The 27,673-nt window shown below is 42.4% G+C and overlaps 1 long non-coding RNA gene across 1 annotated transcript in view; it reads left to right on the forward strand.

Annotated features, from left to right (window-relative positions):
- LOC142017832 (uncharacterized) overlaps positions 1 to 27,673 on the forward strand; it is a 56,936-nt gene that overhangs the window by 12,797 nt on the left and 16,466 nt on the right. The window contains exons 2-3 of the long non-coding RNA XR_012646601.1: positions 6,297 to 6,348; positions 20,749 to 20,839. This is a non-coding gene — a long non-coding RNA (uncharacterized LOC142017832). The remainder of the gene's footprint in view (positions 1 to 6,296; positions 6,349 to 20,748; positions 20,840 to 27,673) is intronic.

Consider the following 27,673-nt stretch of genomic DNA (forward strand, 5'->3'; position numbering starts at 1 on the left):
CAAAATTATGAGTGATGTGGAGAAAGTGAGCAAGGAAAAGTAATTTACATGTTCGCCTAATATCAGAACCACAGGACACCATATGAAATTAATGGGCAGCAGGTTTAAAACAAACAAAAGGAAATTCTTCTTCACACAGTGCACAGTCAACCTGTGGAACTCCTTGCCAGAGGAGGCTGTGAGTGCTAGGACTATAACAGGGTTTAAAAAAGAGCTCGATAAATTAATGGAGGGTAGGTCCATGAATGACTATTAGGGAGGATGGGTAAGGAATGGTGTCCCTGGCCTCATTTGTCAGATGCTGTGGATGGATGGCAGGAGAGAGATCACTTGAGTATTGCCTGTTAAGTTCATTCCCTCTGAGGCACCTGGCATTGGCCACTGTGGGCAGGCAGGGTACTGGGCTGGATGGACCTTTGGTCTGACCCAGTATGGCCATTCTTAGGTTTTACTTTTCTCATTGCATTATGCCATAATAGAGTGACAGCTCAGGATTCTTCTGCTTCCCGCGCCTTCTGGATTTGCACGATAGTGAGGTGGGCTTTATCTAGCAGTAGTCCATATGAAGACAGAAGATAGGAAAGATATGACAGAGGGCTAGACTTAAGAACATGCCATAGTAGAAGTAAGACCACAGATTCTTCTCTCCGACAATAAATAAAAAATAAGACTGATAAGGGAAATTTTTATTGACAAAAATTGGGGCTTTATGAAAATAAAAATATTTTTTTCCAGAGAAAACATTAGCAATTTGTCAAAAACGAGAAAACTGAAATATTTTGATTCAAAACGGTGGGACTTGTAACTAAGATGCCTTTTGCTCCCATTGTCCCCCATGCTTCAGCATTTCTGGCCAGACTACAACTCCCATGATTAAACATTGCCAGGGTCTCAAACAATATACGTTCCTCTCACCAACAGGAGAGAAAGTGAGGCATTCTGGAAGGTAAATTCTGACAAGCGAGTGAGGCCATCACAGGTCACTGATAGCCTAAGATATGTGAATGAGGCATGACAGCACCACTTTGAACTGAAACACTTTGTTTTGGGGCCAAAATGTTTTGCCAAAAAGTCGATTTCCAACCAGCTGTACTTTAAAAAATGTTGCAGGAAGATTTCTGGGACCTGAGGAAGTTGGCAGGGCTCAGGCGTATGCAGTGGATAACACACACTGAAACTTCACCTCTGTAAAACCCTCTGCACAAATAGCTATTGGAACAGGCACCTGTTACATCCCAAAGGAGTGCTCTGAGAACCAGCCTACAGAGTCACTCTCACGCTGGTGGACTGACTATTCAAATATTTTATACAAAATGGAAAAGCTTCATCAGGAGAGCCTGTAAGCAACCCCCCTCACAAAAGCTTACAGCCCAGTGGTGATGGTATTCACCTCCAAGGTGAAAGAATGTTCTTGACCAGGGGATGGCAATCGAAAGAGTAAGAAGAGCCTTTTTATTATTATTATTATTAGGTAAAAAATTCAGTAACTCAAGAGCCACAATGCATGTGAATATGAGATGGTCCTTCATAAATAACATCAAACCCTATTTGTTGCAACCCCTATTTTAAGAACAGTGCAAATACAATTTGTAATGCAATGCATGCTTAGGGCAGGATGTTCACAAACTTTTTACGTATTCTATTTCCTCACATTTTTACGTGTGTACGTACCACTGTCTTCCTGGCTTCCACCTTTCACTACTGAACCTGCTTTCTTTCTGGAGGATGCTGGCGGGGGGGGGGGGCGTGTTGGGCAGTTATCCAATGTTTTGAGGTTTTTTTTTTTTTAAACTTTGCAGTTATAGCTTTGGAAGCCAAAAAGAAGTCTTCAAAGAGCCACCAGCAGCTCCAGAGCCAGTTGCAGACCCCTGCTCTTGAGCAAGGATTCAAATCTGCATCTCTTACATCACAAATGTGTGTCCTAACCACTAAGCTAGTGAATATAAGAGGTGCCTACAGTGCCAACACAAACCAAGCCATTTAATTTCTTTGTTTTACTTTTAAAGGGTTTAAAATTCCCAAAAGAAAGGCTGTTTCTACACATTCCACTTTCTCCAAAAGTGGCGTGCTAATAAGCAGCCCGAAATATGTGAATGAGGCGTGTATGTAAATTCCTGGCACCTCATTAGCATAAGGTCATGTGAATTGGAGTCTGGAAGAGCATCTTTCGGACTCCAAATCACGTGACCTTATGCTAATGAGGCACTGGGAATTTACATATGCACCTCATTTGCATATTTTGGGCTGTTTATTAGCATGTCACTTTCAGAGAAAGTGGCATGTGTAGAAACAGCCAAAGTATTTAATTTGATCCAGAAGAAATGTTCACTAACTTTGTAGATTTGCTGAATATTCAGGAAAATAAATATTTGAACCATTCACCCCATTCCCAAGCTGGCAGCAAACAGCAATGAGTTAATTATTTGCACCGTTCAAATTTTCTCTCCAGCTTTCTATACTTAGAAAGGAGGAAGCCATATTTTGAGCTAACCAGAGCTTTCATTAGGAGCTAGTCCCAGCTCTAGTACATTCTTGTACCCAAGAACAGTCGGGCCCTTATTAAGTAGCAAATAGGAAAAACATGAAAAAATGTATACACTCAGATCGTACAGACATGCACGCACACTTCAGTAGTGCTTTTACTAATTCAGTGCTAATGCAAAAAATCAAGCAAATGCCATTTATAGAATATATTCAAAAACAAGTCCTGTGGTACCTTACAGACTAACAGGTATTTTGGAGCATAAGCTTTCACGAGTCAAGACCCACTTTGTCAGATACAACAGTAGAGAATATATTATATATTTCATATTTATATGAATATATAATTATATAAATTGTATATTTATATATGTATATATATTTTATATTTTGTACATTATATAAATATATTGTATATTTAATATATTATATATATACACTATATCATATTACAGAATATATGAGTATCATAATTTAATGTCATTTTCACTGTGGCCTCTACTTTTTACATTGATTATCCCTCATTCTATGATAGCAGAAGTCACTTCACACTTTCAGTCTTCCCTGAGGAATGTTAACATTTATTAGCAGTACATGACCCAAACAGCACTGCTGCAAAACACCTGAAAAATGTTACATTGGAGTACTATTTAATATACTCTAGTGCACTTACAGGACATGACTGCATGTGAAATTTCTTGCTGACTTGTGAGCTTATTATCTTGCTGGAAGTGCTAGGTGTTTTTATGAAGGATGTGCTGAGAATAAATTATCTGATCATGTGCATGTGGGGGGCTGAGGGGGGGTGTTTGGGAGGGGCCCCTTGAGGGTGTGGCTGGCCTGTACTCCAGGAAGGGCTTGCCAGCCATTTGACCCTTCTCTTGCCATTTCCGGCCCCGTTATTTCGAAAGGAGGCTCTGTGCTGTGTAGCCGCTCCCTTTCGAAAGGACAGGGTGGGGGTGTCTCTTCAATGTTGTGGATCTCAACATCGATCTGCTTTTTGTGTGTAGTCGCTTCATATCGACATCACTCTCTTCGAAGCTACGGATTGGGACTGCCCCTTTCGCTGTCCCTTGCTAGTTTGGCCACAGCCTCTCTGTTGATGAGAGAGAGCTAGAAATGACTAATCCATTGTGAATCCTTCTAAACTATTTGAACCTGTAATATTTTGCAGCTGATGGAGCTGCGGTTCATTTTTGCATTTTTACAATGTTCTTTATTATTTGTATTATTGCAGCACCTAGTGGGCCTAGTCGTAGACCTAAAGCATGAGACAAAAGATGGATATAGAAAGAGGCCCACAAGAAAGCACTAGGCAGCACACCAACAGCCTAACCATTGTCAAGGTTGTTTTAGGCATTATGGGGATCAATAGGAGGAGGGTTTGTAAGGTGCGTAATGAGCTGGCTTTGTGGAGCTATACAGGAAGCACCTCCCAGGTGTGAAGGGCAGCACAGGAGAAAGTATGCAAGGATTTGTTTGAAATTTTAACCAGTAAGAAGTGGAGGCTGCTATTGTGGGCCGATCAAAGGTGGGTGTCAGCACCTTGATAAAGTGCAAGATGATAGGTAGGGTGCCACTAGACCACAAAGGGCTGTGAATGTGAAAACAAGCAGGTTTTACCTCATCTGACAGAGGAGGAGGAACTAGTGGAAGGATGCAAAGAGAAGGGTGACATGGTCAAAGTGATGGACTAGGACCATCATCTCAGCAGCAGCATTCTGAGTAGATGAACAGGGCAAGGTTGCACTTGTCAAGGCCAGAGAGAAGGGTGTGGCAGTAATCAAAACGCAAGTTGAGAGCTTGGGTGATCATGATGGCTGTGTGGAAGGATATGGAAAGCCATATCTCAGGGCTGTTATGCAGAAAAATACACCAAGATATAGACACAGCATGGATGTGAGGACCTAGAGAGGTCTGAGTTGAAGATGCTGCTACTTGGGTTATGGGCCTGAGTGACAAACAGGGACGGTTGCCTTGTTTATGATGGCAGAAGAAGGAGGGAACTATTATAGTCATGTTCGGCTCGGGCTGTTGATTAGACAATCATGGGAGGATGTCACAGAGCCAAGCTAATTTTAGATGAATTAGAGAGGTATATCTCTGTGTCAACAGCATGGAGATGGCAACAGAAGATGTATTTAGAGATGAGATTACTCAGCACTTAAGTATAGAGGGAGAACCGAAGACAACCAAGCAGGAAGACCTGTGAAGGAGGATCCTCCAAAAGACATGCTGGAAACACCTATTGATAGATACAGCCTAATATTTTTGCCAAGGTTGTGAGTCCTGTCCATGTGTCAGTTTTTTGTTTTAAAAATAGGTTGCTATGCTCACAAAACAAACAACTAGTCATGTGGCGCCTTAAAAACTAACAAAATAATATATTAGGTGATAAGCTTTCATGGGGCAGACCCACGAAATGGCAGGATGCTGTCAACAAAAGTTCCACATCCTGTCAATTTATTTTCAACAGAACACCCTGGTAATGTGACCGCTCTGTGGTTTTTCTAGGGAAAATGCCAGTTTTGTCAACAAAACTCTCTAGTGTAGACATAGCCTGAGATACAAACATCTTGGGATGGATTCTAAAATGTTTTAAATGAGTGCCTCAGCTGAAGTAAACGAAGCTAGACTATTTACACCTGCAGAAAATATGTTTGTTGTTGTTGTTCTGTTAGCAGCTTAACTTTGCAGTCTAGTATCCCTCTTCCAGTCCCTATGGTGATCTAGTTAGTGTGCTACAAATAAGAAGCAGTTCTGAAGCACTTTAAAGACCAACAAATTTATTAGGTGATGAGCTTTCATGGGAAAGACCCACTTCCTTGGATTTTGGAGATTGTTATTTTGTTGTATCCTGTATCTGGTATGAAATACAATGAGAAGCATTGGGACATGGAGCTGGCAGAGGACAAGGAACAGGGAGCCAGATTACAAAACCTGGGGATAATCACTTCTTTTTTTTTTTTTAAGATCATCATGCACAGCACATGAAAAGCTGCTTGTAAGTTTTAAGACTTCCTTCGGCTGCAATCCGGTTTCAGAACGCCTGTTTTCTCTAAAATAAAATGCCAGCAAAGGAGCTGAGAGGGATATTTCAAACTGAAGAATTTCAAAGGGAATTTACTTTACTTGCCATACCCCAAAAATAAACAAGCTAGGCACTGAATAATACATCAGCAAACTATTCCTTTTTAGTTACTTGCAAATATTTTCTAAACTTTTGTTTTAGATGCTTAGCACTGCACCTGAAAAAAGGATGTTTTTTTTTAGTTTTCAATTAAAATGCTTTAGATCTTGTAATTTAAAACTTGCTCTATTATGACCCCAGTGTGTAAGTATCTATGCATTGTGCAGAGCCCCATGCTGTCATCACAAAATCACAGGACACTGGTGCTTCCTATGATCAATAACATTAGGATTTATTTGGTGCCCATCACTCAGGTACTTAAAGCCTCAAAGGGCACACACTAAGCATTCAAGGTCTCAGTAAGAAAGTACAAATTGCAGGTTCCATAGAGATTTTAGCATTAAGATTTGATGCTCTAGCATAAAACATACAGCAACATCTTAAAAAAGGAGGTAAAGGTATGAATATAACAAATAGAAGTGGCCATGTTCAGAGGTCTGGGTATTTATCACACCTTTAATTAATCTCATATTTTAATAGCATTATCATACAATGCTTTGCGAACTGTAGTGCACTTGTTTGAGACTGGTCTAGTATAATCATTATCCTCTACTGCATAGAAGAGCATTCATTTTCTATCTTTAGACACACTCTTCAATGGCTAATAAAGGTGTTATATTCACAGGGAGATGTGTGCTGCATCTTGCCATGGGAACAACCCATTACCACACACTAAGGTCAGTCACTTATCAGAGTACTATATTGATCGTTTCCTTTATGCTTTTGATAAGGAGATATGTGTTTCTTCATCCGTCACTCTTGAGTAAATTTGTCACACCCAAAAATGGAGACACCACTCAATATACTGGGAAAGTTCGTGAAATGTCTATTGTTGCATTTAAAATGGCGAAAAGCAAGATCGTATGCATTTTAGTTACAGTAGTATGTCATTAAAATTCAAAGCACTGAAAAAAAGCAGGTTGGTTTAAATTTGAAAATGCAGGCATAAAAATTAACGAGTCTCTTTGTTCTCTCTGTGCCCCGTGACCCTTTCTGCTCTTTTCCCTTCTGCCTTGTAAACTTCAGGTCTATGGAAGGTGAAGATCAGTTTGATGGTGTGTGTAATACAAACAAGCATGTCTGCATTTACGTTATACTGCCTCACTTCTGCTTTGTTGGCATTGTGAGAGTGGAGTCTTGCAGAGTTCTAAGAGCGGTAAAGTTCAAAAGTCAACCAATCTGGCACTGGCACAGGTTGTTATGAGGGTTTGTGTAGAAAAGATCTAAATATATGCACAAGAATTCATAGACTTTAGACTGCTGCCCAAGTTTATACCTGTACCTGAGTGTGACACACCTGGAAACTAGAACAGTAATCTAAGTATGACATGCAAAAGAAAACACTGGGGAAATTTCCTCCAGGGCAGAGGCTCATACATAGCCCTGCACACTATTAGAGAAATTCTCTATGTAAGTAGTGTGGGTTACAGGGCTCAGATTTCTGACCTGAACCTTCTTTCAAAAAGCAAGAAAAATGTTATTTAATGTCTTTAGACACCTAAATACAATTGAAAGCCCATAGAATTTGGCTTTTCTGCAAAATCATTCAAAGATCGGTAAATGGCCCTCATTAGCATTGTGTCTGGGCACATTGTAATCTTTAACATATTTAGCCTGATAATACTTCTGTGAGACTGGACAGTTCCATTTTACAGATTGGGAACAGAGGCACAGTGAGCTAAATAACTTGCCCAAGGTCAGACAAGAAGTCTGTGGCAGAGCAGGCATTTATCTCCCAAATTCTAAGCTAACCACTCTTCCTCACCAAAATATCACCCTATATTATAAGAGGCCATCATAAAAGATGTGTTGCTAGTCAAGTAACTACTATTAAAATTAAACATATAATTCTTAATACTTGATTCAGCTCCATTTTGAAAGACTGGAAGTCTTATTTGATTCATTTACAATGCACTAATCAGAGGACATACAGAGGAATCTGAAACTTCTGAATACCAGAGTTATGAACTGACCAGTAAAACCTACACCTGATTTTTAGAACTGGAAATACCTATCTTGCAGCAGCAGAGACAAAAAAAAATACAAATAAAAAAGCATATGCGGTCCAGGACTGTATTACACTACTAAAAAATAAAGGGAAGGTTTAAAAACAATTTGAAAAAGTACAGAAACAGTTTCTGTGCTTGTTCCATTAAAATTAAAAGAGTTAAAAGCAGTATTTTTATTCAGAATAATAAAGTTTTGAAGCTGTGTGAAGTCAATGGTCAGCTGTAAAATCTGAAACAACCATAATTTTTTTTTCCCAGAGTTACAAACAACCTCCATTCCCAAGGTGTTTGTTACTGAGTTTCCACTGAAGAACCCATTTATACAAGCCAGAAAATTTTAGTAAAAATCAATCTGTCTGAATATTTAAAATTAATATGTCATTTGATTAACTTTACCTTTCTATTTACCAGTCTATCTAAAATAAGATACAATGATCCCAGTTTATTCATTATCTGAAATAATTCAAGGAATCAGAGGGGGTACCAAGTTTTTATCTGCAAAAATAATGAGAAGTCCTGTGGCACCTTATAGACTAACAGATATTTTGGAGCAAAAGCTTCCGTGGGCAAAGACCTGCTTCAGCAGATAAGTGAGCCTTTGCCCATGAAAGCTTATGGTCCAAAATATTTGCTAGTCTATAAGGAGCCACAGGACTTCACAGTCAAAGAACAGTGCTGCAAAGCATTCTCAGTCAGTTGTGTCTTTTTGTTTCAGTGTTTTGTTGTGTCAAGTATTCACATTTGAAATTGTTACATATGCACTGATTTAGCACCTATGTGCCGAAGAGAATCTAAGGCTAGAAAAAACAACTTGGCTTACTGAGTCTGCTATCCTGCAAAGCATAGGCTGTATACTTTTCCAAAGTAATTCCTGCTTGTCTGTTTCTAAACAAACCTCTTCACAGTAGTTGGGCAGATTCTTCTATTAGATCTACTGAAATAGAAGAGCTTATTTCATTGACTATTGCCATTGCTGGCTAATCCCATTACTATAACAACATTTACGGTAATTAGGTAGTGGAAATTATGACTAAGCCTGCATTTCTGACCTTATATTGCTTTATCTGAGCCAATATTTCTAGGGCAAATGGTCCGACTGACCTCCAGTACTGACTTGTATCAGATATTCCTGAATTCTGCTTTTTGTAATCTTTCCTTAAATTCTATTCAGCAGCCACCCTGACAAAATTCCCATTTGTCTCCATCCTTTCAGTATTCCCCAACACTAGTACCAATGCATCGAGCACTGCAACTGTTAGTTGTACTATTATTTTAAGGAACATTTATCAGCTACTATGAGCAATCACTTAGCTTAAAAGAAAAAGGACAAGAAAGGGGCTGTGTTTGAACTGTTTCTGCAGAGGTTATTTCAGTGTGCCAATGCAGATATAATAGGTAGTTAAATTACATTCTGCATAAAAAACTGTTTCTGATAGAGAGCTAATTCATTCCACCCAGATCTCTCAATTGCTCTGCTTTAGCACGTTTTATTTAAATTGCCCCGCTATGTTCTTCTTCTCTTGTGTTTGCTGCACATTTACCACGGGCTAACGTTCATGGGAGTGAATGGTGAGCAAAGCCAAGACCCTGGAATTCTGCATAATGGACAGTTCGAACACCAGAGGCAGACCCCACAGAGAGTGGGTAGGTGATAGAGTAGGCTGGTGCGGAGCTAGTCTACAGAAACTAAGCCACTCTGCACTGGACAGGGAAAGATGGAAGGAAATAGAGAGGGAGGCATCGGATTCCAACAGGTGGTGAGCCCATGGTTGTTGTTGCTGTTGCTGCTGCTGCTGATGCATGTTCATGGGAATGTCTGAGTCCTTCATTACACAGAGAGTCATTTGTGAGTTAAAATCAAATGAAAGCCATACCAAGCAATCTCTTCTGTCTTCTTGAAGGGCTTCCTGGCTCTCAGACTGATGCTGTTGCCCATCTGCTAGGGAAGAAGGAGGGGAAAAGATCAGTTAGTGGCAAAGAGGTGTTTTGAAGTATGCCAAGATGCTTGGAGGAGGGGGGAGGTCAGAATCCAACGAGTTGATCAGCGATGATTGGGAAAAGAATAGCCATGCAGGATTGTCTTCTGATAATATCTAGATCTGGTTGATGCATACATATGAGTGTGAGTGTGTGAGAGGGAGAGATTCATTATAATTGTTTTTCAAAAGCGGAAATTCACAAAAGCATTTTCTCAAACGTATCCATTTTTAAGACTGCCAATGGATACTATCTTTGAATCACCATTAAGTCAGAGAAGAAGGTTCCCATTCCCTACAAACACAACAAAAATTGGACTTATTTTTAAAAATATATTGATTTTAAAAAGAAAAGATTATTTGAAAAACAGGGATTTGCTGCAGATTCTGGTCTTTTGCTCTCTGGAACTCTCTGCCATAAATTGGGGGCCAGGTTTCAAAATAACACAATGGTTGTTTAGACACCTGAACACATGGGCTGGTATTCAAAAGTGCTCAGTGTGAGTGCTGGACGCTGAGCTCTTTTGAAATCATGGCTATTGGAATGAAGGAGATTATGAATTATTATTTAATCACCCAAAGAGGATCGGCATTCTCCTCTCCCCAGTGTCTTCAGAGATTATATTCTAGACAAGGAAAAATAATTCTGCTCTTCAACACTAGATGGCACCATGAACTCATGAAATCACACAGAAACCAGCAAGTCATGTAAATTTAGCCAAAGGTGGCGGGGGGAAGCACTGTTACACTAATTTGGCATACCTAAATCAGGAGATGAATTTCTATTGTGAAACACTCACTTTACACAAAGAAAAAAGTCCACTTTTGGGACACACTGTATTTCACAAACAGCACAAGACAGCAGCTGGGCTCAAGTGTAGATAACCTTCCCCTAGCCCCAAGTGACCTGCACTGTCTCCTAAACATCGAGGTTTAAAGAAAGGAGAAAAAATCCTGTTTCTCTGCCTTGTTGCTCCACAACAATACGTTCATGAGAGAAGATTTCAGCCCCTGAGACTAGAATCAGAATTTCAAGGGGACCCCTCTCCAGGAGCTCAGTGTGGCAACTTGGTGTGTGGTCTTCTGGTAGCAGCGTGATGATGAAGTGACAGCAGTGTAGCCTGGAATGTTCTCTGACATTTGTCCAGCAAACAGAGCCCATTCCTGGTACTTCAACACACATGAAACATCTGCAGTGTCTACTCACCCATCCAGTTATGGGTACTCAGCTTCATTTCAGGCCACATTTCAGGCTATATCTGCCACAATGCAGAATATCTCTCATTGGTCCAGATGACCCACCTTCCAGACTGGTCAGTGCTCGATGTCCCTGGAGGAACATGTTGTGCATACTGGAGCAGAAGTTAGTACGGTTAGTGCACAGATGGGAATCTGTGAGGCATATACTACTATTTTCTAAGGAGCACTTTAGTGCATCTGTCTGCTCCTTCCTCCCATGGCCCAACCAGAGCTAGCACATGTGAGCAGGAGAGCTGTTTCGCTGAACACATAACTGGCACCCACTCTGCTCCTCCTCAACTCCCACAAGCCTCAGCAGGATGCTGTCCACTCAACGCTTGGTGCAAAGAGAACTCACATTCCCACAAATGTGCCAAACAATAAGCAAGATGTGCTCACCCACAATAAAAAATGTGTTGTCTTTTAAATGGGATGGTGATGCTTTTACATACATACAGTAGGTGTATGCATCTTGTCTGTCCATCTGTTATTTGAAGGTTTCTGCCTCTGCTTACTGCTAGAATTCTTCCTCAAGTCTTCATCAGTGGCACAAATCACATCAGTGACATTTATAGGCTAACTAAATCCCTGTACTTTTCCTGTATTCTTATATTGTATTATTACTGTAAAAAGCACAGTTACTTTACCTACTTATAGTTTTAACCTTATGGACTTCTAGCTACATTTAAGTTCCACTCAGTGGCTGTTAAAACGTACAGTAGTAGTAAGTTGTGAGGTAAACTATGGTTCACATTGTAGAATTGTCTATATTTTCCCAGATAACAGAGGCTTCATTACATTTTAATCACTATTAACTGAATGTTTGCTAGCGATAATCACCAAAGCCTCCTGCTTCTCATGCAGAAATGAGAACTGTGAATTTAAAACATTTGGTCAGGAAACTGAACGGGACAGGAAACAGATAAGCCTGTTTTGCAGTACACCATGCCATCTAGTCACTGCCCTTTGACTGTGAACACCAGGCTCATTTCTCAGTTGGTCACATTCTGTTTAGACTGTACACTGAATACAGCAAGGACAGTCACAGCATGTGAGTGTAATTTTGCAATCAACTCTACACAACAAAACCCATATGCTAGCCCAGAGTCTCTGTGAAGTCAGTGGGGCCCCACATGGGGACATAGTTTGTACTTATACATTTAAGTCAAAGTTTGTGCAGTGCCTAACACAATGGGGCCCTGATCCTGTTCAGTGCCTCTAAGGCCTAGTGCAGTACAAATAAATAACTGAGGCTAAAGCATTCGTAACCCATTACCTACTCCCTCACTCTGCAAGTCTCAAAACCTCAGTGAACACTGAAGTATACCACCTGCTTGAAAATAGCCACCTGCTTGAGAATTAGTCTAAAAATTCAACAGCCCAATTGAAGCACAAAACCAAAACCAAAACAAAACAAAAGGCTTAACACTACTCACCACTGTGGAGAGGTGAAATGGGCAAGCAACAACATCAGTTAGTTTACTAACTTTATTTACACTTGTACCATCTGTTGTTGATATATTTTTTCTAATCCTATTCAAAGTGGATTCTTCCTTGCCAGGCAAGTTCTCATGTATTTTTCTTAAGTACCTGGAATTACAATATTAAAAAAAAAACTGTTAGTTAAAATTTAAAGGTGAGAGAAGCATTCCCCCATACCCCAATGTGCCTTCCCTCCTATTGCTTAGGTGCACGCAGGGGTGAAATAACATGAAGCTTGTCCAGCCAGTGAGATGCAGGGGAAAGACATGAAAGGTCTAGATTCTGTCCTCAATAAGAGAATAAACACACATACTACTTCAACTGACGCACGTCATGGGATAGCATTTAGACAGGTCCTTTATAATAGCACAAGCTGCCACAACTGTTGTAGGTGAAGTTGCTATACTATAGATTGAACCTCTCTAGTTTGGCATTCTCTTGTCCAACATCATCTGTAATCTGGCATGAGTTCAGTTATCTGAATATCCACTTATGGGGCCCATGGTCTTATAAAGTTTATTTACAGCCACTAGTCCTGCCTGTCACTCTTTTGTGATGTTTTTAGCTGTAATTTCCCCCTAAAACTTCGAAGAGCCCAGTAAGCAGTGGAAGTGTTGGTAATGCTGCTAGACAATATTGACCTCCCATGGTCCAGCAAATTCTTTTGTTGGCACCAGTCAGGTCCCAAGGGTGCTGGACTAGACAGATTCAACCTGTAACCCTGCCCCCCCGGACACACACAGTCCAGTTATTTACAACTACAGAGGAGTGCGTAAGTTGCAATGAACAATGTTGTTTGATATAGTTACTCTTCCATGTGTGAAGTGTTCAGAAGCTATTCATATTTCTCTTCAATTGATTTGCTTTTCTAAATGATTCATCAGCTATCATCAGACTGATTTTTGACCTTTAGGTTGTTTCCCAGGAATTGACTGTGAATATTCCCATAGTTCGTCAAAAGTTTGAAAATGTTTGTGCCTCAGTTTTCTACTCTAAGGCAGAGATGTTAACATTTACTTGTTGTCACCAGAAGCTCCTTCCTCATGGTACCCTCTGGACTTTAGGTATGGTCAAAACACTCATCCAAGCCAGTACTCCACAACATCCAGGCGGTGCAGCTCAATTTCTAGATGTAAAAAGCTCAGCCCTCCGGCTCCACCCCAGAGGGTCCACCCTTTCCAGGTTGTCAATGAACAGGAACAAGGGGAAATAACACAAATGACAACCCAGGACTGGATAGAGGCTCTTCTTCCTCAGAGCACACTCATCAGGCTATGGCCAAAACTGGGTTCACAAATGTATAGAAAGAAACACGCCCTTCTCGAAGGGTGGGAGTAAGAGAACTTCGAAGTTCGGTGCGTACTTCGAAGCACCCGTGGCTACCCTGCCTGTCTGTGCTTCAAAGTTCCCATGGCAGCCATTGTGCATTACAGCACCTCATTAGCCTCCTCCGACCTGCCTGCTTTGCATGCCCCCTTTGAAGAAGGAGGCTAGTGTAGATGTACCCAATGTGTGTCACCATCTGGCCCTCCCTTCCAAATGGGGTGGGCCATCAGGATGCAGCCATTGGAGGAGCTCCTGCCTTTAACCAGCTCTTTCTCCAGAAGTAGAGGACCAAAGGTTTCCTCTTCTGCCTGTTCTGACTTCAACTGAGCTATGCTTCTCCCTTCAAAGTGTCTCTCTCCAATTCTGGCACCTCTCACAAATGTATTAGGGCCATCACCTCAGCCCGTACTAGTTCATTAACTCCATCTTACCTAGTGCAGAATTTACATAAGCCATCAACTTCTCTTCATAAGTTTACTAAATGTGCGGTCCTGTCAGCCAAAGCAAGACTAGCACTTAATTTACTGGTCCTCATTAGCTGAGTTGGAGATGTCTGTGAAAAAGGATCCACTTCGGACCAGACATGTGGTACAGCAGCTGGTGCGCTGCTATATGCGAGTGTAACACTGGACCTGACCTATCCCCAACAAAAGAAAATAAGCCTTTTCCCCAGGTGCCCTTAAAAAGGAAATGCAAAGCACACCATATTATCATAAACTAAGGGATACAATCGACAAGAGTAGGACCGGTTTGTTATTCAGTTTAGAAAGCTGCCACAGGACAGACATGCTGATTAGAGCTCTATTTTCACATTATCTGGAGTTCAGCTAAAAAGTCTGCCTAGCTCTGTTATGAGATGCTTATTCATTCCACACAGCAGGAAAGCCTTAAAGGAAAACTGCCTCCGTACAGCTTAGCCCTTTGGTACAAAAGTTCACAATGTACAAAGCAATTTTCACTAAGAATAAACTGTGAAATGCATTTTCTAAAAAGTGTTTTATTACCGCTGGAATTTTTCCGCCTGGTCGTGGAGGTAGCCATCTTTCTATGGCACAAAGCCCCTTGCGCCACTAGCAATGTGAGAGCTCGGGGGAAAGGTTGTGAATTGGTTTCCAAGTCTGCTTTAAGAACAGTTTAACAACCAGAAAAGAAATCCCAACATTTAAATCAAATCACTAACACTTAAATAGTAAATGCGAGACTGCCCCAGGCGTGGCACTGTAGTGGAGAGAATGCAGGCTTCCCCGTGCTGGGCTTGGACACAACTGCAAGGACTTTGGGCCTGATCTAGTGAATAATGAACTACTCCAGGCTAAATTTTAAAGAGCTCAGACCTCAACTGCTCTGCACATCAGTGGCCTGCACCTGCCTAAAGCCCCACTGGAGTCTGTAACTTGGCTCAGGCACTGAGGCCTGCACCATGCAGAACAGTTTGTAGGGTAAGACCAAGTTCAGTTGCTAGTAGTGATCAGGTGTGTGCTTGAGGTGTTCACATCCAATCCAGCCAAAAAGCTTCCAACAACAAAGACAGCACATGCTGTGCAGGAAATAGTGAAGTTTTATCAATTTCTTTGTCAAGAACAGAGGAAAATGTTGCAGTGTTTCTATTAAACAGAAAATTTTAAAGAGTTTCCCTCTCACTTGGTTGTGGGGGGAGGCAAAATAGATTTCAAGGCTCTTGGATTCAAATTCAAATGGCCTCACCATCAAGACACGTCAAACAGCACAGCTCCGTGAAGCAAGCGCAACTTTGCTGATTTGTAGCAGCTGAGAATCCAGGCTCTAAACAGCTTCCAGTTTCAAATTCACATTATGAATCAGACTATGTAAAAACACTGGCTGTCTCAGAGTAGAGAAGTTTAAAAAGTACTTAGTGTGTATTGATAAAAAATCCTCTTTTAATTTTAAAAATCAGCCATGTATTTCGCATGATAGATTTAAAAAGCAAAACTACAACACATGTATATTAATATACTCATAAAGCATTGCTGCACATCGTTTTGAATACACATGGAGGTATCATGAGTTACTTACTCTTTTCAAATATCCACATTTAAATATTTGGGGCAAACGTCTGCTGTCAAATTGTGACTCTAGTTAGGGACAGGAAAAGGTTTCAGAGTTCAGACTCTGCAAACCTTTCCGTTTGTTTTTTCTTTTTCTTTTTTTTTTTTTTTTTTTTTTTGTCAGTATGTCTGACTTTGGCATTTTTTCCTTGTAACTTAAATCCATTCCCCCTTGCCTCACTCAAGTTGCTTCAGGGCTCTGAAATACAGTCAATGAGCTAAAAGGAAACCAGTGTCAATAACATATAGCTAAATTGCTTATCTAGAAGGGGAAATTTACTAGCATAACTATACGACTGGAATCACATAGGCGCAGCTCACTGCATGGATGCTCGTGTCCCAGAATAAGAGTGCCTTTTCTAGTTTAATGTATGCTTCTTGGCAGTCACTTGATAATGAGTAGGACGTCTTCATGTCACCTGCTATTTGTGAGTCCGTTGATGGCTGATCAGCCCAGTTCTGGAACCACAGATCTTATCACAGAAGGGGCAGGTGTTGGTAACTGTTGGAGAGATGCAAGGGAGTTTGGGACTCTCTTCTTCTTCACTGCCTCTCCTCACCTGCACTGCGGTGGGACCTCTCCAGGTGTGCCACCCCCTTCATAGATTACTGTTCTCCACTGGGGACAGTGTTGGCCAAGATTTTCCTAAGTGTTGACAACAATGCTGCACTTTTTCATGTATACCTTCAGCACATCCTTATATTGCTTCTGCTGGTCCCCAACACTCCTCTGTCCTTCCTCCAACTCAGAAAACAGATGTTTTGGAAGGCGCTGATCAGACCTCCGAACCACCTGACCACTCCAACGAATGATGTTGATGAATAATGGTTTCAATGCTGGTCATGTTGACTATTCCAGGATGTTAGTGTTCATGTGCCTATCCTTCCAATAGATATTTAGAATTCTCCTGAGTCACCATTGATGATATTGTTCAAGTGCCTTCAAATGATGCTTGTATGTTGTCTAGGTTTTACATCCATACAGTAGCACTGGGACAAACACCACTGTGTGTATAAGGAGCTTTGTCTGGGGATAGATGTCCCCATTCTCGAAGACCCTTTGTCTCAAGCAGTGAAAGCAAAACTTTTATGGCTCAGATGATGCTGGATTTCTGCATCAAAGTCTACTTTAGCAGAAAGATGGCTTCCAAGGCATGGGAAGTGTTCCACATTTCCCAGCAGTTCTCCATTTACTTCAATAGAAGGTACATGATGTCTCATTGGTGAGGGTTGATGGAGCACCTTGGTCTTTTTGATGTTCAGTGTGAGGCCAAAGTTCTCATATGCTTCAGGAAAGGCACTTAAGGTGGTCTGAAGGGCTGCAGAAGAAAGAGTATCAACGATGTTGTCATCCGCGTACTGGAGCTCCATGATCGAGGTTGTGGAGGTCTTGCTTTTAGCCTTCAGTCTCCTGAGATTGAAAAGCTTCCTTTTCATTCTATAGACAATCTTCATGTCATCTGGAAGCTTGCCGCCAATGAGGTGAAGGGCCATGGCAATGAAAATGCCCAACAGTGACAGGACAATGAGGCAGCCTTGTTTGACTCCCATTTTGACCTCAAAGGGATCACTTTGGGATCCGTTGCTGCTCATTACTGTGGCAGTCATATTATCATGAAGCAGCCTCAAGATACTAATTAACTGTGGGGGACAACTGATATTTGAGATGATGGTCCACAGGGTGCTATGATTGACTGAGTCAATTACTTTGGTAAGGTCAATGAAACACATATGTAAAGTTTGATTTTGTTCATGACATTTTTCTTGCAGTTGCCGGGTGGTGAAGACCACATCTACTGTTCCTCATTATGGTTGGAAGCCACACTGGGATTCTGGCAGGAGTTAGTCTGCAGGGATTTGAGCTAAGATTTTCCCCCCTACTGGTGCCAGGAGTGAGATGCCACAGTAGTTTCCACAGTCTTCCTTGTTACCCTTCTCGAAGAAACTGATTACCAATGTGTCTCTGAAATCTCCTGGCATCTGGTCCCTACCCCACACCTTGAGAATGAGGAGGTGGAGTTGTTTGTGGAGCTCTAGCCCACCTTCTTTGAAGACTTCAGCAAGGATTCCATCTAGTGCCTTGAAGGTATGGCTATCTCATAGAACTGGAAGGGACCTTCGGAGGTCATCAAGTCCAGCCCCTGCCCTCTCAGCAGGACCAAGCACCATCCTTGACAGATTTTTTTAATGTATTTACCTCAGATCCCTAAATGGTCCCCTCAAGGATTGAGCTGACAATCCTGGATTTAGCAGGCCAATGCTCAACCCACTGAGCTATCCCTCTCTGCCTCCCTTGCTGCATTGCATTGCTTTGATGGACGCTTAGGTCTCACTCAGGGTAGAAAATGTTACAAGAGCTCCCCTAGCTGGTCAAGAGTTTTTAGAACCAAGGTGGAGGAGCAATTCAAGAGCTCATCATCGTGCTCCCTCCAGGGAGAAGCAATGTGTTCGCTGTCTTTCAAGAGTTGAGTGTGATCCTTTGATCTCAGGGGACTGATTCCATGGTTTCTTCGTCTATAAACTGCTTTGGTATCACTAACAAACCTGCAAGATGCTGGAGTTCTTGTGCCTTCACATTCCACACTGTTTTTTCAGAGTCCTTGTTTTAGGTTGGACTTCTGCCTTGGCACGTGCTTCTCTCTTCACTGTGCCATTGATGACAATTAGCCAGGCCCTAAAGGGTTTCCTTTTTGCCTCAGTCATGTGTTCAATTGCCACATTGTTCTCCTCAACCCAGTCCTGATGCTTCCTGGTCTGGTAGCCAATGGTTTCTCCACACGTTCCAATGATGACAATTTTCAATTGACACCAGCGTTCTTCCACATCTTCCACATCCTCAGGGTGGACTATCAGCAGCTTCCTTTGGAGCACTATCTGGAAGTCATTTAACCAGGTGGGGTCCTTCAAGCCTTGTACATTGATTTTCTGTCAGATCTGTTTCCTCTGACTTCTCCATTTGGTGACAATCCTAATTGCCATTGTGGATTGAATAAGGCAGTGATCGGTCCAGCACCCATCAGCTCTAGTTGTTGCACTTGTGAGAAGGACATCATTCTGATCCCAAGTGCAGACGATGACATAGTCTCTGAGATGCCAGCGCTTCAATCGAAGATGTTGCCATGAGGTCTTAAATTTGTTTTTCTGGCCAAAGAGCATGTTTGTGATGACAAGCTCGTGCTCTGCATGTTTCATAAGAAGGAGCACTCCATTGGAGTTGCTGTTGCCAACTCCTTCTTTCACAATGGTGGTCTACCATAGGTCCCCATATCTTCTGACCCTGGCATTGAAATCCCTCAAGAGCATTATCCTGTCTTCTTTGGGGATGTCTTTCAGAACAGCATCCAACCGGGTGTAGAACTCCTTCACATCGTCTTTGGTGTCTAGACTTGGTGCATAAGCACTGATGACAGTTGCCTGTTGAGTTCTGGCAAGCTTCAAGCAGAGAGTCATGAGATGCTCACTGATACCGACAAGGACTTCAGATAGGATCTTTGTCAGTTCATTTTTGATAGCAAATCCTACTCTGTGAATTTATTTTAATTCCTGTGGGGTTCCTTCCCAGGAAAATGTGTATCCTCCACCTTCTTCTCCTAGCTGTCCTTCTGGTCTATGTGTTTCTGCCAGGGCAGCTATATCGATGTTGAATCATTGCAGCTCACAGGCGACAATTGCTGTGCATCTTTCAGTTTGCTCACTGTCTGGGTTGACCATTAGAGTCCAATATTCCATGTTCAAAAGTTTACTGTGCTATTTCGACCACATAAGGTGAACCTACTGGATGCGGTTATTCTGTTGGGGGGGATTGAGGTGGACTATGTTTATGGCAGCTTTTCAAGCCCCCTCCCCATGTGAGGTGAGCAGAGCAGATCCTAAATAGGGCTGCTCAGTCATGGCTGCAGTAGCTGGACTGCCCTACCACCTCAGTCCATGACTAAAAGCTTCCAGATTTCACGATCCTGCTCTCACTGTCATTCTCCATAGGGCTTAAGTTTAGGAAAGTAGTACGCAGAGGAAGACACTCATACATGACATCTTTTAACATAGGGGGACTGCTGCACTGTAGCCACCATGCAGTTCTTGATGAACAGAAGGCTCAGGTCCAAACTTCACAGCCTTTGTAGCATTACCCTTGCTATCCTCCTCCTGTTCTACCATTGAGGACTTTTAGGATTGTTCTTTCTCTGGATCCTCCCCCTTGACTTTGCCACCATGGGTGATCCTGCTGGGAGTACAAGATTCCCTATGGCATCGCTCTTGGGTTCATTGGAACACACAAACCCACTCACTGTGACAAGGTGATGACCTGAAGAGTGAGAGTTTAATGTATACTCCTGTCCAAACAGCAAAATTATTCCAGTTTTAGTAACAGAGGGAAATTTCCCAAAAATCAGAAAAATTTCCTTCTACTGCAAAGAAAAAGGCTAGCACAAGTGAATGAGCTAAATAAGGTATTTTATTAGCATTTTTCTTTCACCACATCTGGGTTTTTTGTTTATTTTCCACATGCTTGGGAGGCAGCACAGTCCAATGAATAGGGCATTCGTCCAAAAGAACTAGCTTCCTTTCCTGTCCATGGCTTTGACATGCTCTATGAAAGTGAGCTGTAAATTGCCTTGCACACCAGTTTTTCCACCTATAAAATATTGATAATACCCACGTTTAGAAAGCAGGTTTTCTTGGAGATCAATACACGCAAAGTTTTATGGATTTTATAATGAAATGCTAGTTTTATAAATTTCATTAGTTTTTCTTCTGCTCCATCTTTCACTTTATTTGAAGTTAGATAAAATAAGTTCACACATTTTTAACTCCCATGTTCTAGGTCATGCCCATCCCCACACCACAACTGTAAATGTGTCAAAATCCCACTGAACCACTTATCTGCTGCCAGTAGTTACAGCAATTCTGCACATGTAGGAACAGCAAAATATTCAGAGCTGAAATCAATTGTGTGGATACTAATTAATATCATTCCCCAGGGTCAAATGAGGAAGGAAGAAGAGACATGTTTAAATATTAGCTTCTGAACCAGAGCATGGAGGAGACAAGAATGCTTCAAGAACAATTTAGGTACAATTTTTAATTTTGTAGAAGGTATGTAAATTTCATGGTGACTGATATCTTACACATCCCTAAAATAGTAATGAAAGCAAAATTTTGCCCTGGTATATTAATGGAATATAAACAGGTCAGTGGCCGTGGCAACTACCACAGGCCCAGAGGCAAGGAGGGGTGGTGGCTCCCCATCCTGGAAGGGGCAGGGCCAAGGGAGAAAGGGGTGGCATTTAAGGCAGTCAACCCAGTCCCCCACCCCATGCATGCAGAGTGGTGGCACAGTGCTCCACGGGATTTCAAAGGAGCCCAGACCTACAGCAGTGGCTGGAGGTCCAGGTCCCTTTGAAATGCCTGTTCTGGGGTGACTGTCCACTCTGCTTTTCTACCCCCTTCTGCAATCAGCAGGCCTGTAACAGGTCAATAAGCTACTTTCCAAAAGCCCTTAAAAGTACATGTAAAGACTGGTCATTGTTGATCTGACCTTTGAGACATATAGTATATTTACTTTTTGGTCTGGTATATTACATTAAAACTAATATTCACATTTGACACCATCATAGGCTTTAAAAAAAGTACTCACCCCAAAAGATCTACTGAAACACTTCTTAGGAGTTTCAGCATAAAAGCGAGACAGTTACACTATGAAGTTGAAAATCCAGTCTGGCACTCTGCGTTACATGCCTCCACTCTACCTTGAGAAGGTAATTGCCTTCCAAATGGGGGCATGGTGGTTATGGGTCTGACTCTCCCTCAGACACCAGTCTTAGTTCCAAACTTCCCCAATTTTGGGGTGATGTTTAAGTCAGACCCCAACCATCACTGTCGCTTAACTTATGTGTTGCTTGTTTGATTGATTAGCAGACAGGCTGGAACTGCTTGCAATTTTTTTTATAGTGCCCATAGCCACATAGTGACATCACACGTCACTGCCTGAGGCACCAGAAGGTGCTCTGCGGCTGAAAGGAGCAGCAAAATGAATGGCCAAGTATCTCCATGGTAACCACAGTGCATGCCAGGAAATTGAGCCATGTAAGGGACAGAATTGCATTATGCCAGAAATAAGTCTCCATAACAACAATGGAGCAATGATAGGGAAGTATCAAGCCAGGACTGCACTGGCCCATACAGAGCCAGTGGTTGCTCAGATAGGATGCTACTTGTCTACTTCAATTTTAAAGGCCATTTGAATTAGACATGACACATAATTGGTTACACACAATACATTTATCATAGTCACAGAATATATTGGGTATTTTACAGACAAGATGTCATAAAGAGCAGAGAGTCTAAATACACAAGTATAGCTAATTAGGCCACTGTGGTTTGTAAACAAGGGCAAGAGAAAGCACCTTAGTGCCAGGAGAACAAACAGAAAAAAAATACATCAGTGCCATAAGATAGAAAAATAACATTTTCAGGGATTTCATTTTAAGAGACAACTTGAGCTTATACACTGGTGTATCGAGTAATATTACTGAATACTGCTTAGGCTATGGTACCTTTTCTTTTTGCTGATAGTGTCTGACAAGAGAAAAGGTAGGTAGTTTAAAAAGAAAGCATAGGCCTGAGTGGATTAATCCATCTCATTTGGCACACACTAGTTGTTATCCACAACATAAAGGTCAGATAACTGAGGTACCCACAATACAACTACTGAAAAAGGGCCAACCACCGGGTGGGTAGGAGGGTGTTTAAAGAGAAAGATAAGGTGATAACAGGCAATTCTTTAAACAGCCTTTACTATTCTTGTGGCACAGCACTGCCTGTTCATCTGCATCATGGTCTTTAGAAAACAGGTCACCTTTTTAACATCTCTATATGTACATGTAACTCTTCTGCTGGAAGAAGTCAGCAGCAACCAGGGCTGGGTTCAACATCTAGGGGTTCCTTTTCTTCCACCTCACAGAGAACTGGCTCAAGCCTCCACCCTGTAGCCTGGGAAATTCACACACCCCTGGGCACCTCGGAGAGGCAATGCTTCACCACTCGCAAGCACAGAGTCTGAGTGTAGAAAAGAAACTTTTAATGAAAGAGGCAGAAAAGTCATATGGCATTAGCTTGGGAAAATACCACACCCAGAGTTCATAACTAACCCTCAAGTAACTGTCCCACCTCAAACAGATTGAGCAGTGTCCTTTGCCTCTCAGGCTCACCAGTCCAATACTGTAAAGAGCCAATCCATACACCCAAACTTCCCCCATACCCTCCTTCAAATGCCCCACTTAAAACTCGGTCCAGTATGTGCAGGCCCTGGCACATCACCCTGATGCATTCTCTCATTGAACCTGAAGCAATGCTACCTTTATACTGGTCTGGCATTTCGCTTGCCCCTCTAGCTGCCCAACCAGCCACCTGCTGCTTCTCCTACTGGCTGCCAACCAGCCGTGCCTGCCAGCTGCCTGCTGCTTCTCCTACTGGCCGCCCACCTGCCCGTCTGCTATCTTGTGGGTTTTGCTGTGATTCCAGCTCTCCATGGCTTCAGCTACCAGTGATTTCAGCTCACAGTGGCATTCAGCTGTAGGCCTTGCCACAGCATCTCAATATCCACCAAGGTATATTCTCACAGAATAAGTATACATCCGTCTTTAGATCTACCTTTGAACAGTGGGGCGGGGAGCGGGGACTAGTCAAACCAGTCTTACAGCTGTATAGCCAAAAGGCTTCCAGCCAGACAGGTCAACCACTATCCCTCCCTGCTTTACCTCACAATGCTTAGATGGAGGGAGCCCTGTGTAATCCATATCTTACACAGCAGTGATGACTGCCCTGTACCCCCCACAACAACTTCAAGCATTAGGGAGACTCTACAATTCTTACACTGGGTGATAACATAAATTGTGACTTTACAACAACATGTTGTTTACAATAGACAAAAGCTCATTGCTTCACCTGCTCCCATCAGGCTTTATTTACAAGGTGTTACGTATGCACACCCTTGCATTTTCATGCAAATGATCTCTAAAGGACACATTCCCTAAATCCTTCAGTAGTATTGAGCTCCTGCTGGCACATTCCTTATATTCAATTTATAAACAATACTGAAATTCACAAAGAAATGAGATAGAGCACCTTGAGATGAGTGTAGGTAGCATATTGATGATGGAAAACTCCCTCCACACTGCTGACAAGAACTCAGTAACAACCAAATCAGGAAGCGTTCCCAGAGAATTCACTCCAGTTTTTAACACTGGACTCCTGGTGACCAGTGACAGTACTTTGGGATACTTGCTGCAAATCCTTATTCCTGAACACTGAAGTCAGTAGCTAGGCTGAAATCTAAGTTTATTGACAAATTTCCACTTATTTTATTGACTTCAGGTGGAGCCACCACTTCATCCATTGATAAAGTGTGAGCAAGTTAGCACTATGTGCAGGAATAAGGGGGTGTAGATGCTATGTCCAGAAGGACAAAAGTTACCCTTAGACTTGATGACCAAAATACTGTCTGTCTATAGTTCAAATTGGAGGTGTATATTCTGTCTCAAGGAGCTATACCTGCACTAGCTCTGATCAAGCCAGTGCTCTAAGTGTGCAGCGGTAGCAACACAAATAGCACAAACATCAGGATGCATTATCTGCCCTGCATCTATACAGTAGGCGCATGCCCAGACGGTAGGCACTGCCTACTTAGACTGGCTAGCCCTTCTCTCTGCTTGTGTTGCTGAACTACACCACACTTTTAGAGCACCAGCTGGATCATAGGTATATATTCTGGTGCTCAGATTTGCACCTTGATTTCAAAGATCGCTAGGCAGATCCTTCAGGAACCCAGGAAGCATTCAGTAACCCGAGACATTAAGTTAGCAGCTCTCTCTCTTTTACAGTATAGTAATTATTACCTGAGAACACCATGAAGAAAAGGTTTCTGCTTTTACAGGCCTAGACCCCCTAATGTTTCTATCACTGTGCACATTGAACACCTCTTAAATAAAAGGTCAACAATAAAGATTTATTTAACAATGAGTGTAAACTTAATAAAACCTTCCAGTTGTCAGAACTATTTACAAGTGAGCCGAGTTACCCCTTGAGCTCCAGTAGAGTTTTCTCCGAACTCCCCTTCCCAAAGTCACTCCTACTGCAGTCCAAAGTGATGGATGGATGCCAGGTAAGTTGCGCTGCTCCTCAGGAAGAAAAGAGGAAAGGGGAAAGCTGTGGAATCTGCCTCCTTGATGTTCTCTTCCAGGCACACGAACAGGTGAAATTCTTCCCTTCTATCTTCTGCCTTCTATTCTTGTCTCGTAGTCCTGCGTGTAGCAATGCCTAAGGGAAACGATGGTGTGTGTGTGGGTAAGACACTCAGCTCCCTTGTTTGAATAAGGCTTCTGGCCTACAAGGTCTCCACGCTCCCTATTCTACAGTAGGAGTGCTTCACCCTAGCCACCATGGGGTCTTCTTCTTCTCCGATCCCTCAGCTCAGAGCTGACAGGGGCACAGAGGGAGAGAGAGTGAGAGCCCAGAACAGGCTGGACCACCTCCACTTATAGCTTCTTGTCTCCAGGGAGATTTGTACCATGTGATGCCCTTTTTCCCGCCTTCAGCTTCGCGGCCTTTTTAGTGAAGGGGCTGATGACTCAGCAATTTTTCCAGGCTCCATTTTAAAAATGGATCCCAACGCGGACTCCGTTTTGAATAACAATTTTTAGTGAAATATTCTTAACATAATAGCTCATTATGGATGGTTAAGAATTGATGCAGGCATTCAATTTTTCCAACTTTATAACCCAGCCAGGTTTCTCCAGTACGAAGCTCTTATTACCACCGATAATTTGTGTGATACCAGCAGTAACAATCAGCAACACCTACTATTCCCTACCTGTACATCTAATATAATTTCATAGAAATATTCACTATTTTTATAGAATAATTTTAAGCCTAATTCTGGGATAGACTGTATTTGTTACCCCAAAGATCGCACTATTTAATTGCCTGATCTGAGGGAATAAATAAATAAATAAAAGCAGTCCATGCAGCACTTTAAAAACTAACACAATAATATTTTTATATATATATATATATATATATATATATATATATATATATGTACACACACACCCATGTGTGTGTGTGTGTGTGTGTAAAGTGCTACATGACTGCTTTTTTGTTTTGCTCAGGTACAGACTAACACAGCTACCTCTGTCACCGATCCTGCAAAGATTTACACATATTTAGCATTACAAATGAAAGCTGTCTCAAAGTCAGTAAGACTAGCTGCATGTACAAAGTTAAACATGTTTGCAACTTAACAAAACACCCAAAATGTAGCACTTTAAGGACTAACGAAATGATTTATTTGGTGACAAGCTTTCGTGGGACAAAAATGACCAAAAAAATCATTTTGTTCGTCTTTTAGTGCTCCATTTCTGCTGTTTTGTTTCGTTAAAATACAGACTAATACGTCTTCCTCTCTGTTACTACGTTTGCAACTTGTTGAGGGACTATCTGAGACCTGAAACAATGAGTCAAGACAGACCCCTGAGCTGACCCAGATGAAGGACCAGCCATAGCTAAGACTATCAAATGTCACTTGTGACTTCAGGTGCTTAATTTTTTGGGCACCCAACTTTAGACTTCTTTTAAAAGGGACTTGATTTTCAGACAGTTCTGAGCACCAGCCATCTGAAAATCAATCCCTTTTCAAGTAAATCCAACAAGGAAGGAATGTCTTGTGGTTAAGGCAATCATGTCCAATAGAAGTTCAAAGATTGCCACACTTGTGAGTGTTGTCCTTTCATATTTGCCACATCTCTCAACCCCCACCCTCCAAATAAGTGTCCTCCCCTCCCTCCCCAGAGCCGGGCTCCCCTAGTCTTAACCCCTTCTCTCAACAGATGCCCTCCCCTGCTCCACAGCCAGGCACCACCAGGCCCTTTAACCCCCTCTGCCACACACACACACATTCTGAAGCAATGCTGGCAACTCACCAGAGCCGCTGGAGCTGCTGCCAGAACTGCCACGACTGGAGCCACTGGGCCTGCTGGGGCCACCAGGGCCAAAGCCACTGGAATGGGCACAGCGTCTGGAGTCACAGGTGCTGCCAGAGCCACTGAGGCTGCTGGGACTGCTGCCACTGAGGCAACCAGTGCCACGAGAGCGGCTTGAGGAGCCAGGGCCACTGGGGCCTCTGACGCCACCACCACTGGGACCACCAAATTGGCAAGAGAGGCTGGACCCACCAGGGCAAGAGCCACTGGTGCCCCTATGGCAGCTGGAGTGGCTTGAGCTGCCAGAGCCACTGCTGCTGAGGCCACTGGAATGGCAGGGGCTGCCACCACCACTGCCACCACGTGCTTCTCCCAACAAGCAGTGGGGCACATGTACATGGCGGGCGGATAGCACTCCCCCCATGCAGCTGTAGGAGGAGCAGCCTCCGGCTCCATTGCTAGAATCGCCACAGAGCTGTGTCCTGTTCACCACCAGGGATGCATGTATTGGATACTGCAGGGTTAACGCATAAGCCTGGGCCTTGAAAGTCCCAAGTTCAATTCCAGCTCCACAAGATATCACAAATGACCTTAGATAAGTTATGTGCCTCACTTTCCCATCTGTAAGATGAGGATAATAGCACTTCTCCATCTCATAGGGATGTTGTGAAATTAAATGCATTCAAAAGATTCTAAAAGGCCCGGACAGCAGGAGACAAATGAGTATTTAATTCAAATCATCTGAAAAATTGATGCTACTTCTTTATGTTTTTCTTGACCAAATAAGTGTACCCGAATATCAGCAGTGATCTACCAATAGTGGGATGTCCTGAGAATCCAGGAATATGTTTTAGGGCTCATTGCTGCAGAAGCGTTGGAGTACCATGGAAGAGAATACAAGTTCACCCCACTGAGCACCTTTTAGGAA

This window comes from Carettochelys insculpta, chromosome 9 (genome assembly GCF_033958435.1).
Source record: "Carettochelys insculpta isolate YL-2023 chromosome 9, ASM3395843v1, whole genome shotgun sequence".
NCBI classification, from domain to species: Eukaryota; Metazoa; Chordata; order Testudines; family Carettochelyidae; genus Carettochelys; species Carettochelys insculpta.